Source organism: Ursus arctos, unplaced genomic scaffold (genome assembly GCF_023065955.2).
Source record: "Ursus arctos isolate Adak ecotype North America unplaced genomic scaffold, UrsArc2.0 scaffold_22, whole genome shotgun sequence".
Taxonomy (NCBI): Eukaryota; Metazoa; Chordata; class Mammalia; order Carnivora; family Ursidae; genus Ursus; species Ursus arctos.
In genome coordinates, this window is record NW_026622897.1 from 62,836,942 (window position 1) to 62,852,842 (window position 15,901).

The 15,901-nt window shown below is 37.1% G+C and overlaps 1 long non-coding RNA gene across 1 annotated transcript; it reads left to right on the forward strand.

Moving 5' to 3' along the window:
- Window positions 1–26: 26 nt before the first annotated feature.
- LOC123000338 (uncharacterized) lies at window positions 27–10,264 on the forward strand. Its single transcript, XR_008960949.1, has 2 exons — window positions 27–390; window positions 8,809–10,264. It is a non-coding gene; the product is annotated as an uncharacterized LOC123000338 (long non-coding RNA).
- Window positions 10,265–15,901: the final 5,637 nt, after the last annotated feature.

A 15,901-nucleotide genomic window follows, 5' to 3' on the forward strand; every position in this document is an offset into this window, starting at 1 on the left:
AAGCCCCGCCCCCAGCGCGTTGCCTGGAAACGCGTTGCCCGACCTCTCGCTGCAACCCTGAGCTCCGCTCTCGCGCCGCTTTGTCTGAGGACCTTCGACGCCCGAGCCTCGGAGGCGGTCTGAGAGGGGAGGGTGGCGGCCCAGGAATGGGCCGTGCCCAAGAGGCGGCTGGAGAAGCTTCGTCTGGCGGGCTTCTTGAGGCGCGGCTCCGTGAGGCGGCCGTGGCTCGCGCCTGCCGGCCGCCGCCTCTCCTGGCGCCATCTCCGCCGCAGCTGTCGAGGGCGCAGCTGTTGACAAAGGCTGACAGTAAATCCCGGGTTTGGTCGAGGGTGGAGTCCGAGCCACCACTTACTAGGCCTCCAGCCTCGCACTCGTCATAGCTACACACAGGTAATCTTGTTCCTGTACCGTGAGATGGGGCCGATTACACTCACCCAGCTAGGTTAAGACGCGTGGAAGATTGTAGGGAAAGTAATTAAGGCTCCCAAACGGTAAGCCCTCATAAATGGCAGCAGTTAGTCTCAACACACGCTGGTGATAGTAGTGCTGCCCCTAAGCCTCTGTTGTGTACCACGTACCATACTAGGTCACCTTCCAGGCCTTGCCCTTGTGTAAGTGGTTCGCTCAAAGTTACATAGCCAGTACACGGCGGAGCAAGGGTTTAGACTCAGGTTTAAACTACTTAGGGTAGATGAAACTAAATTAGGCTACTTAGCAGCTAAATTAAACTATTTATGATTCTTAATGTTTGGACACTTGTCCGTCAATCATTTGTAGATTTATCCTGTGAAGAATTAATCCTGCCGTCTAATAACGGATAATATTTATTGACCATTAGAACAAGCCCTGTTCTAAGTACTTCAAAGGTATTAATTTAATCCTCATAGCAATGCTATGAGGTAGATATTATTAATACCTTCATTTTACAGTTGAAGAAACAGGAAAATCAATTAAATTTTCCAAATTGTAAAACTCATAGATGAGAATATAAGAAAAAAACTCAGTTACTTTGGATTTGGCAAAGATTTCTTAAACATGGCACAAAAAACCTGAATCTTAAAAGGGAAAAATTAATAAATTTTACTTTATCAAAATTAAAACGTCTTTTCAAAACATACTTAAGAAAGTAAAAAGGAGGGGCGCCTGGGTGGCACAGCGGTTAAGCGTCTGCCTTCGGCTCAGGGTGTGATCCCGGCGTTATGGGATCAAGCCCCACATCAGGCTCCTCTGCTGGGAGCCTGCTTCTTCCTCTCTCACTCCCCCTGCTTGTGTTCCCTCTCTCGCTGGCTATCTCTATCTCTGTCGAATAAATAAATAAAATCTTTAAAAAAAAAAAAAAAAAGAAAGTAAAAAGGAAAGCCATAGACTGGGAGAAAGTATTTGCAAAGCATATATTTGATAAAGGACTTCTAATTAGAACTCTTTCAGGTCAGTAAGAAGGCAAAGAACCCAATTTTTAAAAATTGGGCATCAAATTTAAACAAATTTAAACTTCATCAAAGAAGATACATTGATGACAAAATAAACACATGAGAAGATGCTTAGCATCTTTAGTCATCAGGGAAATGCAAAGTAGAAGTACAATAAGGTATCACCGCATACCCTAATCACAGAATAGCTAAAATTAAAAAGACTGATCATACGAATTGTTAGCAAGGATATGGAACAATTGGAGTTTTTATATACTGCATTTTGGGAATATAAAATGATGTAACTATTTTGGAAAATTGGACCATTTCTTAAAATGGAAATTTGGCCATGATGAGGTTGTGGAATATAGGTGAGGTTCAGCGGGGTGGAGTCCAGAGCCAACAACCAAGAAAGAATTCTTGAGGTGTCTTTGGTGCAAAATGGTGGTTTATTAAAGCACGGGGACAGGACCCGTGGGCAGAAAGAGCTGCTCTGGAGTCATGAGGAATGGCCCATTATATACCCTCAAGTTGGGAGGGGGTTAGGGATAGCGTAAGTCTCTAAGGAATTTTGGAAGCAAGGTTTCCAGGACTTTGAGGGGGCTAGCTACTGTTGGGAAAAGGTCATTCATTACCGTCTAATAAAACCTGAGTCATGAGACCCTTCAGATGTATATTGGTGGGCCATGTGCTTGGGGGATGATTGCCAACAAGTATCTTGGGGGGGGGGAGGTTAGAGATAAAGGAAGTTTCCAAAGGAATTTTTATACGTTAAAGTAGACTTACAGGATCTTGGTGGAGGGGAGGCGGTCAGGCTAGGACTGCCTTTTGCCCTTAGCAAAGTATTAACATCCAGGCAGCTGAGTTCCTAGAGGAATGTCACCGTGCCTGTTTCAAGGACTTGTCAATGGGCTGTAGGTAGTAAGGAAATTTGATTTGTGTCTACATACATTCCCTTCTGGAAGCTAGGTTACTGATAGCTTTGTTCTTATAAACTGCTAAGACATTTGTAAACTGAGGGAGACTCAAGTCTTGCAAGATTGTGGTATCTGTAGGTTAACTGTTTGTCCTTTAGGGCAGCCAGGAGTGCCTGAGGAATGTCACATATATCCCATGGGGGGGGGGGGGGTTGTTGCAGGGTGTCAGCTTCTGCTTTGTCCTCAGCTTGCCTTCCATTCCCTCATCAGGCCATTTCTTTAAAAGCTAAACATGCACCTACCATACGATCCAGCCATTCCACTCTTAGGTATTACTCACAAAGACTATAAATATTCATTGTTTGTGATAGGCCCAACCTAGAAACAAGTCAAATGCCCATCAACAGGTGAATAGTAACAAATTGTGGTATATCCACACAATGGTTTTGACAATAAGAAGGAATGAACAGTTGATAGACTCAGTAACATGGATGAATCTCAGAATAGTTATTCTGAGTGAAAGAAGCCAGACAAAAAAGAATACATACTGTGTGATTACATTGATATAAAATTCTAGAAAATCCAATTTGTAGTGATAAAAGCAGATCAGTGGTTACAGATCAGTGGGATGGGAGGGCTGAAAAATGGGGCATGGAGATGGGTGGGAGGGCAGTATCACAAAGGGGCAAATATTTTGTAGTGATAGACATGTTAATTTTCTCCCTCGTAGTGATGGTTTCACAGATGTATACATATGTCAGAACTTCTCAAATTGTATACTTTTATCTTATGCAGTTTAATATATACAAATTATACCTCAATAAGGTTGGGAGGGAAAAACATACCTATTTAAATTTTAGGAGGCTTTACATTACAGCCTAATCTGAGCCTGGGAGTCAGAAAATCACTGCAAATTGCTTTCAATTTATAAAACTGAAGTAGTCCTTTTTATACGTCATGGAGAGTGTAGTGAAGATTGCACTATAGGAGAGACTACAAGATTAAAATATTTTAAAGTTAGTATTATTATCAACATTTCTAGATAATTTCTTCTCACCACGATAGCTTTTTTCTGAATTTGCCAAAGCATAATGATTTAACTAAAATATAAAACCATAAGACAGTAATAAGGATTATCTTACAAACTGTAATAGAAGAGATTAGAAGGAATTCTGAAGTTATGTTGTAGCTGGCTAAGGAAATCTTTATTTTTCTTACATATAAAAAAGGTGTAGGAAAATGTAGGAAACCGAAAGTATAAATAGCAAGAGTTATGGAAGAAGAAACCATAAAGTTAATCCTTTTTTAAGAGAAATGGATCCTTTTGTAATGAATCTTGTAACTTGTAATACATACTCAGATTTTCATATTTTACATAGGTATTTGCCCATGAAAATACAGAGGCTTCAATAAAATTGTAGTAAACACAGCCCTGTAGTGAAGACTAGGAAAATTTGAGACTTGTGAAACTCGTTTTCTAGGAAAGTATGTCCAATGCCTCCTGCTTTTGGTAAGGTCACTAAACATCTGTGACAGGACTGTGGGAATATATGAGGAAGGCTCTGAGTGATTTTGGACTGTAAACATTTTGAACTTCCTGTAATTTGTTCATAAAATCATGAAGTTAAAAGAACTAATAAATCACTTGGTCCAATATTCTTCATTTATAGATGAGGAAACTGAGATCCAAAGATGACAAGTGATTGACCTAAGGACCACAGAGCAAGTTAACTAAACTGGGTTAGGATCTAGATTTCCTGGCCACTAGTGTAGTGCTTTTCCTCAATACATTAATTCTTTTAATTATATTAGTATAGAATACAGAGGAACAACTGGCCACCTGTAATTAAGATTAAAGCTTCATCATTTTCTAGGGTGATACAGTTTGTGGTTTTTAGGTCCTTTCTGGCTGTTTCTTCTCAAGCTCTGTCCTCTGTTTTCTGCTTTTATATTTGAAAATTTGGGGAACTCAGGCACTCATAGCTTCAATTATCATCTGTATTCAGATGATTTCCTAATCAGCATTACCAATTGTTATCCTTCATTAGTGTTCTAATCCTGTATTTCCATATTTATATGGAGTATCTCCCAGAGGAATGAATATACCACAGTAATGGACGCCTGAATTCAACAATCTCCATATCAGAGGAGCTTCAGTATTCCTTCTGGTCTCCCAGGCTAAATCATATGAAGAGATTGCTTTCTGTCTCCTAAAGCATTCTGTCATGGTATCCTGTACTTTCTTTATAATTTCTTCTTGTTTTATTCTTTTATCCTTTTTTTTTTTTTGAGTTTTTAGTGTGTACCAGGTACCAAAAGTGTTCTATATGTATTATCTTATGTAAGCCTCACAACAACCCTGAAAGATAGATACCAATATCATGTCAGTTTTATAGAAAAGAAAATGGTCCTAGAGAGGTTAAATAAATTGCCCAAGGTCACATAGTTCATAAATAGTAGAGCAGGGATTCAAATCCACTGTCTGATTTCAGAACCTCAAGTTTTATCTACTGCATTATATTTCTACTATTGGACTTAACCCATTCCATACTATCATCTCAATCTAAATTCCTTGGTATCTGACATATATATAAATTAGTATAACGTCTTATCCGATCAACTTATCCTGAACATATTTATTTGGCCCATCTTGTATCTTGCTGCCAAACCAAGCAACTTAAAACATTAGCTTTATTAAGTCTATACCATAAAGGTGCTGGTGTTCAGTATTAGGCCAGAATATATAAATAAAATGGACTGCAGTGTTTGGGAACTCATTTTAAATGGATGATTTTACCATCCCATTGTGTCAAAGATCTACCTGGATCTTGAGGAGAGTCATTCTGTATACTGCCTACCTCCATTATTACCATGTCATTCCAAACCACCTCCTAACACTCTCCCCCACAGTCCTTTATTGCTATGTCCTACGATCACTGATCTCTGCAACTCTTTATAGCCCACTTTCCTTTGGCATACCTCATCTTCACCCACCCCAGTCTAGCTTCCTCTCTGCCTTCGCTATCTCAGTTCGACCTCAGGAATTCCCATTTTTCTGCCAACAACTCCTCTGCCATTATCTGCTTTTCCTTTGAACACTTTCTACCTTTTCCTTTGAACACTTTCTACCTTACTGAAATCAGAGGAATCTACTTCCCTGACAACCTTTTTGGCTAGGAGACAAGTTAACATTCTCTTCCCTAGCTGTCACATCCTGTCTCATCAGTGTTTTTATACTATCAATCAGCTGTCTCTCTCCTTTAAACTCTTCCAGCTGGAAGTCTGTTTAATAACAGCAGAGCAAAGCCTAATACAGCAGAGCCTAATAACAGCAGAGCAAAGAAGTCACATTTCTCCTTATGCAAGTGAAAAACTCAAACCTTACCATTATCACGTATAATGCAAGGAAAGATCAAACCAATGTATACTGACAGGGCCAGGGGAAATGAAGTCAGAAAGTTCAAGAACAACATAGAGAGTACTTGATCCAATCCTGGGAGCTATCCACCTTGGTCTTTGGGTCCTTGTTTCCACAGACAGACCAATGGGAAATGACAAAGTTTACTCCCAGAAAGAAAAACCCAGGTCAGTTTATCACTCTGCTACATGGAAAACAAGGTCTAGAAGCAGGCAGTTCATGATTATATTTCCCAGATTATCTAAAATATGTCTTTTACAGATAGTAAATTTTTACTCTCATTACATTTTGATTGTTATATTTGAAATTTCTTTTAATTGAGAGCAGTCCGTCTCCCCTCCTTTTTTCATACTATTACCTTATTGAAGAAACTGGGTGTATTAGGGTTCAACCAGAGAAACAGAACAAGTGGGAGATATATAGTAAGAGATTAATTGCAAAGAATTGGGTACTCAGTTGGGAGAGCTGGTAAGACAAGATAGAAATGGAACTTGTGGGCATGAGCTGAAACCACTAGGCACAGATAGAATTTTTCTGAACAGCTTCTGTTCTGCTCTTAAATTCTTTCAACTGATCAATCAGACCCATCCAGATTATATAAGATAATCTTCCTTACTTAAAGTCAATTGATTATGGACTTAATTACATATACAAAATACCTTCACAGCAACACTTAGATTAGTGTTTGATTGAAATAACTAGGCACTAAAGTCTGGCCACATTGACACATAAAGACTATCACATTAGGTCACTTGTTGTATAGACTATTCCTACATTCTGGATTTATCTGTTTTCTTCCTTGTAGTGTCTTTTACTTTGTTCTTTTTCTGCCCATCTTTTCTATAAATGCAGTTTGACTTTAGAGGTTTGATTAGATTCAGACTCCATCAGACTTTTCTGGAAAAATACTTTGTAGGTGGTGTTGTGTGCTTCATGTTACATCAGGAAGCCCACAATATCTGCTTGTCCCACTTTAAGATTGATCATTGGGGTTCTCATCAATAATTTATCTAATAATTGTATCCATTAGGATGGTAGTCTGAATCCATTTTATTAGGGATTACAAAATGGTGACTTTCTGGGGCGCCTGGGTGGCTCAGTCATTAAACGTCTGCCTTCGGCTCAGGGCGTGATCCTGGCGTTCTGGGATCGAGTCCCACATCAGGCTCCTCTGCTGGGAGCCTGCTTCTTCCTCTCCCATTCCCCCTGCTTGTCTCTCTCTCACTGGCTGTCTCTGTGTCAAATAAATAAATCTTAAAAAAAAAATGGTAACTTTCTAATTATTTATTTATCAGTGTCATTTCTGTAAAAAAAAAAAACTTTTCCGTATGAACTAGGGGTATTTGGTTACCTTGAAATACTGTTCATACAGGAAAGTGAAGAAAAATGCCAAATTCTTTCTTTTAAGGAGTTGGTACCTAGTTACTAGCAATCATGTCCAATGTGTGGAATTTAAATTTTTTTAGTATAACTACAAATTTATGGGTTTTTTATACTTGATCAATCGCATTTGGTATTACTTTTGTTGTGTAGTTCCATCTTTGGCCAATGGTAACCATATCATATTATCTTGTTGACAAGACAACTTTCTTGCATTCTGGTCCCTTCTTGGCTTATCTTCTATATTAACTGTTCCAGACCTGGAACCAGCCATTTCTCCAGGGAGTTCTGGATCTTTTCGATGGGGAATGAATAGTATTTAGAGACCACAATCTGGTTGCTAGATGTATTTCATAGCTATTGGATTGTCATTACTTCTAGTCCTTTTCAGAGGACAGAGCTGGGGAATATATATTTATTATTTGTTTATTTTTTGAGAATATATGTTTTTTAAAATATTTTTATTTATTTATTTATTTTTGATGTAAAGTTTGATGATTCATTAGTTGCGTATAACACCCAGTGCACCAGGCAATACGTGCCCTCCTTACTACCCATCACCAGCCTATCCCAATCCCCCAGCCCCCTCCCCTCTGAAGCCCGCAGTTTGTTTCTCAGAGTCCATAGTCTCTCATGCTTCATTCCCCCTTCTGATTACCCCCCCTTCTTTATCCCTTTCTTCTCCTACCGATCTTCCTAGTTCTTATGTTCCATAGATGAGAGAAATCATGATAATTGTCTTTCTCTGCTTGACTTATTTCACTTAGCATTATCTCCTCCAGTGCCGTCCATGTTGCAGCAAATGTTGAGAGTATATATGTTTGAAAAGAAAATAACAATTTAGAGTTCATACTGCTATTCCTAACTTAAATTTAATATTTCAAGATTTTAAAAATAACATTGATTTTAACAGTTGTATCTATTTAATCTCACATTGAAAATCTTATTACCTAATAACATTAAATAATTATTTATATTATAAGGTATAGGAAATAGATTCAAAATAAAAATACCAATATTACTACTGACAATTTGGTTACTGAGTTAAATTTACATGTACTTACTGCTCTATTTGTCCTTAGAATATGCATCACTAAAATATAGAGTCAAAATAGCTGTGTTCTAGGCCCTTGGAATAATTCTTCTTTTAGTGATTCCTCATTTTGTTTTTTTATTTTTAGAAATTGCTTCTTAAGTTTAGCTTTACTTTTGAAATGTTAAAGTTTTCTCTGTTTCCAAAGTTAGAACTACATAAGGCATATTTAGAGAAATATGCCCATTCCCAGTCTTCTACCCTGTTACCTCCTTTTCCTATATTTAAATATTTTGGTCTTTCTTTACAGGATTTTTGCAAATATAAGCAAATACAAACACACACAAATATAAATAGAAGTAAAAATATGTTTGTGTTTTCCACCCCATTCTTACACAAAGTATAGAGTTCGGTGATTTCCTCTTTTTTTTCACTTAGTAATATATCCTGAAGATCACTTAATATTAAGAGTAATTAAAGAATAAGATTTACCTCATTTTTTTGACAACTACATAGAATTCCAACATATGGATTTATCATAGTTTTTTCAACTGAGCCTGTTTTGATGGACATGATTAATTTTACCCATAGAGTTCAATAGTGAATGATCTTTTATGTAAGTAATTTCACTTTTTTTTTTTTTTTTGCCAGATATTACCGAAGTCCTCTCTATGGGAAGAATTCTCAGCAGTAATGTATGAGAGTGCTCTGTTCACCTGGATTAAAAGAATATTCTGTCATATTTTTTGATTTGTGCCAATCTGTAGAAGTGGTATAGCAAGAATTAGTTTTAATTTTCATTTTTCTCATTATGAGTGATAGTGAGCTTATTTCTTATATTTAAGAGGTATTTTCATTTTTGTTGTGAATTGTCTATTGTTTTGTCCATTTTCCCCAGTGGTTTAATTTTTTTTATGTTTAAGAGCTCTTCATGTATTAAGTATATTAGCCCTTTGTCTATGTTTTAAATTGCAGATACCTTTTCCCACTTTATCACTTGTCTTTTGACTTTGGGATTTGGGGCCATGCAAACCTTTTTATTTTTATGTGGTCAAATAGGTCAAGATATGTATGTAATGTAGGCTTCATCAAGATACCAATCATGTCTTTATTGCTTCTGGATTTTGCATCACAGTTAGGAAGATTTTCTTCTCTTCTAGATTATAAAGGAATGCACCCATATTTTCTTCTAGTAGTTAAAAGGTTTCATTTATTACATTTAAATCTTAGACCCATCCGGGATTTATCCTGGCATATTATGTGAAAGGTAGATCTGATTTTATCCTTTTTACCAAGTGATTCTCCAGTTGTTCCAATATGATTTAGTCCATCTTTCCCCCTCCTATCTTGTTTGTCCCCTTTTAAAAGGCATGTATTAAGTTCTCACACAAATTTAGGTCTATTTGTGAGTTGTCTATTCTTTTACATTGGTCTTTTCACGCACAAGTGCTAGTGCACTTGTTTTGATTATAGAGATTTTATAATATGTTTTAATATCTTGTAGGGATAACCTTCCCCTTTACTGCTCTTTTTTTTCTCCTTGAAAGAGAACTCATCTGTGAAGGGAAAAGGAAGTCAGGCCGTTATGAATGACCGTGTAATAAAAGCTTAGATGGGGAATAAAGCCTTAGATGACTTAGATGGAACAAGGCAATTTTGACTAAATTTTTTCCATGAACCAATTCCCGTGAAACCAAATCTAAGTCACAGATTTATAGAGGGACGTTCATAAAAACTGCAAAGCTGTCTGCACTAAAAGGACAGTATATTAGCTTATGGTAAGTACTGCTGTGGTCCAATGCGGGCTGGATCCCAGGACCCTGAGATCATGACCTGAGCCGAAACCAAGAATTGGCCACTTAACCAACTGAGCCATCTAGGCATCCCTGCTCTGGTCCATTTCTAATGGAGTTAAGCACAAATGGAACAAGAAGTACTAATTCTTACCTTGTCATACACAAGGATTGGTAGATAAAATACATGACATTCAGTTAAATTTGAATTTCAAGTAAACAAATAATTTTTAGTATAACTATGCCTCAGATATTACTTCACACATGTATATGGGACATACTTACAATAAAATATTATTTGTTATTGACTGAAATTCAGATATAATTGGATTTTTCTGGTATTTGTTTTGCTAAATCCCACAAGCCTATCTAGACACATTTCTTCACTTTGGGAATTCAAGGGTTCCAGTGCATCAGCACTGGTGTCAGGCAATAGTAACTGCAGTAATACCTGGCAGAGATGGCAGTGCCTGAAGATTTTTGTGGTAACTGGAGGAAAAGGCAGCAGTCTCCAGTAGACAAGTCATCATCTAGTGAAGTAGCATTGTTACTTGGTAGATACGACCTAGAATATCACCAAGGAAGCAATAAAAGAATTTGGCATAGTCAGCGGCACCTTGTGGGTGTGGCATTTCCCAGAGGATACAGAAGCAGGACTCAGTAGAGGCAGTGGTATCTGGTAGCTGTGGTGATACCTAGAGGATATAGTCACGATGCTTGGTGGGAGAGAAAGAAACAAGTGGAAGTGGTCAGTGCGTCTAGTAGAAGACATGATAGTACTCACTGGAGTGTAACTAGGCCAAGAGCAGTGGGAAAAAAATTTAATGCCATATGATAGGTGACCATGTTTGCTTGTGAACATGTTTGAGTGTCCTACTTCTGGATAAACTTAGTTAACTTTTTTTCAAGAAGCAGGATTCTGCTTTAACAGATCTAGAGAAACGCAAGTTAAATTGGTGCTTCCCAAGTCATCATTCTGGTAAAAGAGAATAAAGAAAGTATAGACAGTGTAATAAGGATAATTATGTCTGACCCTACCCAGACTTGGTTGATATCAGCCAATAACCTCCAGTGCAGGGCTCTCTGCAGAACTTTTGAGCATAGGGCTTTAAACCTGGAGGCTTAAGTAGGATCCAGAAAGAGAAGGACACAACAAGAACCACAAGTCCACTAATCTAACCACATATATAAGGTGGAAGTGATAGATGAGGATGGCTACTTGGCCTCTTGGGACCAGGCCCTGCCATGGTCTGAGACAGGAAACAGACCATTGGGTGCTAGGAATAGGCACTGAGATTTAAAGCAGAATAACTCCACCTACCAGGGAAATATGATCCAGAAGAGATCTTGGCTGTTACTAATTGGGTTAGTACCTCCCTTTTCCATGGGAGAGTGGTGTTAGGAAGGGGACATATAGAAGTGGGAGCAAGGATGGGAATATTTTCTTGCTTATATTAAAGTTTGAATTGTTCCCCAGCTCTGGTTGCCACCACATGAACTTTTCCCCTGTGCAGATTCAGGGTACCCAGCTTACTCTAAGTGTTATTAAAGTGCTATTTGACTGAACATCTTAATACTTTGATCTACCTGCATTGGGGTTTCAGAAATAGGGCAAGATTCCCCACAGGCAAAGCCATGTTTCAGTCCAAATTGGGATCAGGTTTGCTTCTTCAGATACCAGTCAATACGCATGGTAAATTCACATTGTCTCTGTTGTCTACTGATGGCATACACCTTGTGCCATCCTCCTTTCTAGATTTACAACCCAGACATATTTTCCATGCTTGGTCCAGTTGGATTTAGACTCTCCCCATACCTCTACTACATAGAAATTTCCGTTATGTTTTTCTACTTGATAGTATATCTTTAATAGATTTTCTTTTTTTTTTTAATTAAATTTAAGATGTTAATTCTAGTATAGTTAACATACAGTGTTATATTAGTTTCAGGTGTAGAATATAGTAATTCAACAATTCTATATATTGCTCATTGCTCATCATGATAAGTGTACTTTTAAATCTCCATCACTTATTCCACCCATCCCCTCTCCCACCTGTCCTCTGGTGACCATCAGTTTGTTCTCTATAGTTAAGAGTATGTTTCTTGGTTTCTCTCCCTCTCTCTTTTCTCCTTTTGCTCATTTGTTTTGTTTCTTAAATTCCACATATGAGTGAAATGCTGTGGTATTTGTCTTTCTGACTGGCATATTTCACTTAGCATTATATCCTCTAGATCCAACCATGTTGTAGTAAATGGCAAGATTTCATTCTTTTTATGGCTAAAGAATATTCTATTGTATATATGTACCACATCTTGTTTATCCATTCATCTATTGATGGACACTTGGGCTGCTTCCTTAATTTGGCTATTGTAAATGCTATAATAATAGGGATGGTGCATGTATCCCTTGAGTTAATGTTTTTGTGTTTTTGAGTAAATACCCAGTCATGTGATTACTGCGTATTTTTAACTTTTTGAGGAACCTCCATATTGTTTTCCACAGTGGCTGCCCCAGTTTACATTCCCAACAGTGCACAAGGGGTCCTTTTTATCCACATCCTTGTCAACGCTTGTTATTTCTTGTGTTTTTTTGATTTTAGCCATTCTGACAGGTATGAGGTGATACCTCATTGTAGTTTTGATTTGCATTTCCCTGATGATGAGTGATGTTGAGCATCTTTCCATGTGTCTGTTGGCCATCTATACATCTTTTTCAGAGAAAGGTCTGTTTGTGTCTTCTGCCCATTTTTAAATTGGGTTATTTGGTTTTTTGGTGTTGAGTTGTGTAAGTTCTTTATATATTTTGAATACTGACCGTTTATTGGATATGTCATTTGCAAATATCTTCTCCCATACAGTAGGTTACCTTTTAGTTTTGTTGATTGTTTCCTTCACTGTGCAGAGACTTTTTATTTTGATATAGTCCCAATAATTTATTTTTGCTTTTGTTTCCCTTGCCTCAGGTGACATATCTAGAAAAATGTTGCTATGGTCAATGTCAGAGAAATTGCTGCCTGTACTCTCTTCTAGGATTTTATGGTTTCAGGGCTCAGATTTAGGTTTTGTTTTTTTTTTTTAAGATTTTATTTATTTGTCAGAGAGAGAAAGAGGGAGAGAGCACAAGCAGAGGGAGAAGCAAGCAGAGGGAGAAGCAGGCAGAGGAAGAATCAGGCTTCCTGTAGAGCAAGGAGCCCGATGGCAGGACTTGATCCCAGGACCCTGGGATCATGACCTGACCTGAAGGTAGACACTTAACTGACTGAGCCACCCAGGCCTCCCTCACATTTAGGTCTTTAATCCATTTTGCATTTATTTTTGTGTATGGTGTGAGAAAGTGGTCCAGTTTCATTATCATGTAGCTGACCAGTTTTCCCAATACCATTTGTTGAAGAGACTATCTTTTTCCCATTGTATATTCTTTCCTTCTTTGTTGAGGATTAATAGACCATGCAGTCGTGGGTTTATTTCTGAGTTTTCTATTCTGCTCCATTGATCTATGTGTCTATTTTTATGCCAGTACCATACTGTTTTGATTACTATAGCTTTGTAATATGATTTGAAGTGTGGAATTATGATACCTCTGGTTTTCTTTTTCTTTGCAAGATTACTTTGGCTATTCAGGGTCTTTTGTGGTTCCATACAAATTTTAGGATTGTTTGTTCTAATTCTGTGAAAAATGCTATTGGTATTTTGTTGGGGATTATATTAAACGTGTAGATTACTTTGGATAATATAGACATATTTGTTCTTCCAACCCATGAGCATGGAATATCTTTCCATTTCTTTGTGTCATCTTGAATTTTATCAGTGTTTTATAGTTTTCAGAGTACACGTCTTTCACCTCCTTAGTTAAGTTTATCCCTAGATATTTTAATGGTTTGGGTGAAATTATAAGTCGGATTATTTTCCTAATTTCAATTTTTGCTGCTTCATTATTAGTGTATAAGAATGCAACAGATTTCTGTATATTGATTTTGTATCCTGTGACTTTACTGAATTCACTTATCAGTTTTAGAAGTTTTTGGGTGGAATCTTTAGGGTTTTCTATATATAGTATGTCATCTGTAAATAGTGAAAATTTTACTTCTTCCTTACCAATTTGGATGCCCTTTATTTCTTTTTCTTGTCTGATTGCTGTGTCTGGAACTTCCAGTACAATGTTGAATAAGAGTGGTAAGAGAGGACATCCTTGTTTTGTTCCTGATCTTAGTGGGAAAAGCTCTCAGTTTTTCCCCATTGAATATGACGGTAGCTATGGATCTACATATAAGGCCTTATATGTAGTTTGGGTGTACATTATATTTGGGTATATTCCCTCTAAACCTACTTTGTTGAGGCCTTTTATCATGAATGTATGTTGTACTTTGTTAAATGCTTTTTTTTTTTTTTTTTTTTTTGCATCTTTTGTAGTGATCATGTGGTTTGTATTCTTTCTCTTACTGGTGTGATGTATCATGTTGGTTGATTTACAAATATATATATATAGAAGGAGTAGGGAGGGCAAGGGAGAGGGAGAGAGAGAATCTTAACCAGACTCCATGCCCAATGTGGAGCTCGATCTCACAACCCTGAGATCATGACCTGAGCCAAAATCAAGAGTCAGATGCTTAACCAACTGAGCCACCCAGGCGCCCCTGATTTGTGAATATTAAACTACCCTTACATCCCAGGAATAAATCTCACTTGATTGTGGTGAATGATTTTGTCAATGTATTGTTGGATTTGGTTTGCTAATATTTTATTGAGGATTTTTGCGTCTATATTCATCAGAGATACTGGCCTGTAGTTCTCTTTTTTGGTGATGTCTTTATCTGGTTTTGATATCAGGGTAATGCTGGCCTCATAGAGAATGAATTTGGAAGTTTTCCTTCCTCTTCTGTTTTTTGTAATAGTTCAAGAAGAATTATTAACTGTTCTTTAAATATGTTGTAGAATCCGCCTGTGAAGCCGTCTAGTCCTGGATTTCTGTTTGTTGGGAGTTTTATGATTACTGATTCAATTTCATTGCTGGTATTTGATCTGTTCAAATTTTCTATTTCTTCCTGCTTCAGTTTTGGTAGGTTATGTGTTTCTAGGAATTTATCCATTTCTTCTAGTTTGTCCAATTTATTGGCATATAATTTTTCATAACATTCTCTTATAATTTTTTGTGTTTCTGTGGTGTTGGTTGTTATTTCTCTTCTTTCATTTCTGATTTTGTTTATTTGGGTCCTTTCTCTCTCTCTCTCTTTTATGAGTCTGGCTAGAGGTTTATCAGTTTTATTGATCTTTTCAAAGAACCAGTTTCTGGTTTCATTGATCTTTTATTATTTTTTTAGTTTCTGTATTATTTACTTCTGTTCTAGTCTTTATTATTTCCTTCCTTCTGTTAGTTTTGGGTTTTGTTTATTTTTCTTATTCTAGCTGTTTTAGGTATAGAGTTAGGTGGTTTATTTGAGATTTTTCTTCTTGAAGTAGGCCTGTATTGTTATAAACTTCCCTCTTAGAACTGCTTTTGCTGTATCCCAAAGATTTTGGACTGTTGTGTTTTCATTTTCATTTGTCTGCATGTAATTTTTAAATTTCTTTTTTGATTTCTTGGTTGACCAATTCGTTGTTTAGTAAGTTGCATGTTATTTAACCTCCATGTAGTTGTGCTTCTTCCAGACTTTTTTCTTGTAGTTGATATCTAGTTTCATAGTATTATGGTCAGAAAAGATGCATGGTATGACTTCAATCTTTTTTAATTTGTTGAGATTTATTTTTTGGTCTAATATGTGATCTGTTCTGGAGAATGTTCCATATACACTTGATAATAATGTGTATTCTGCTATTTTAGGATGGCATGTTCTAAATATATCTGTTAAATCCATCTAGTCCAGTGTGTCATTCAAAGCCACTGTTTCCTTGTTGATTTTCTGTTTGGATAATCTGTCCATTGATGTAAATGGTGTGTTAAAGTCCCCTACTAT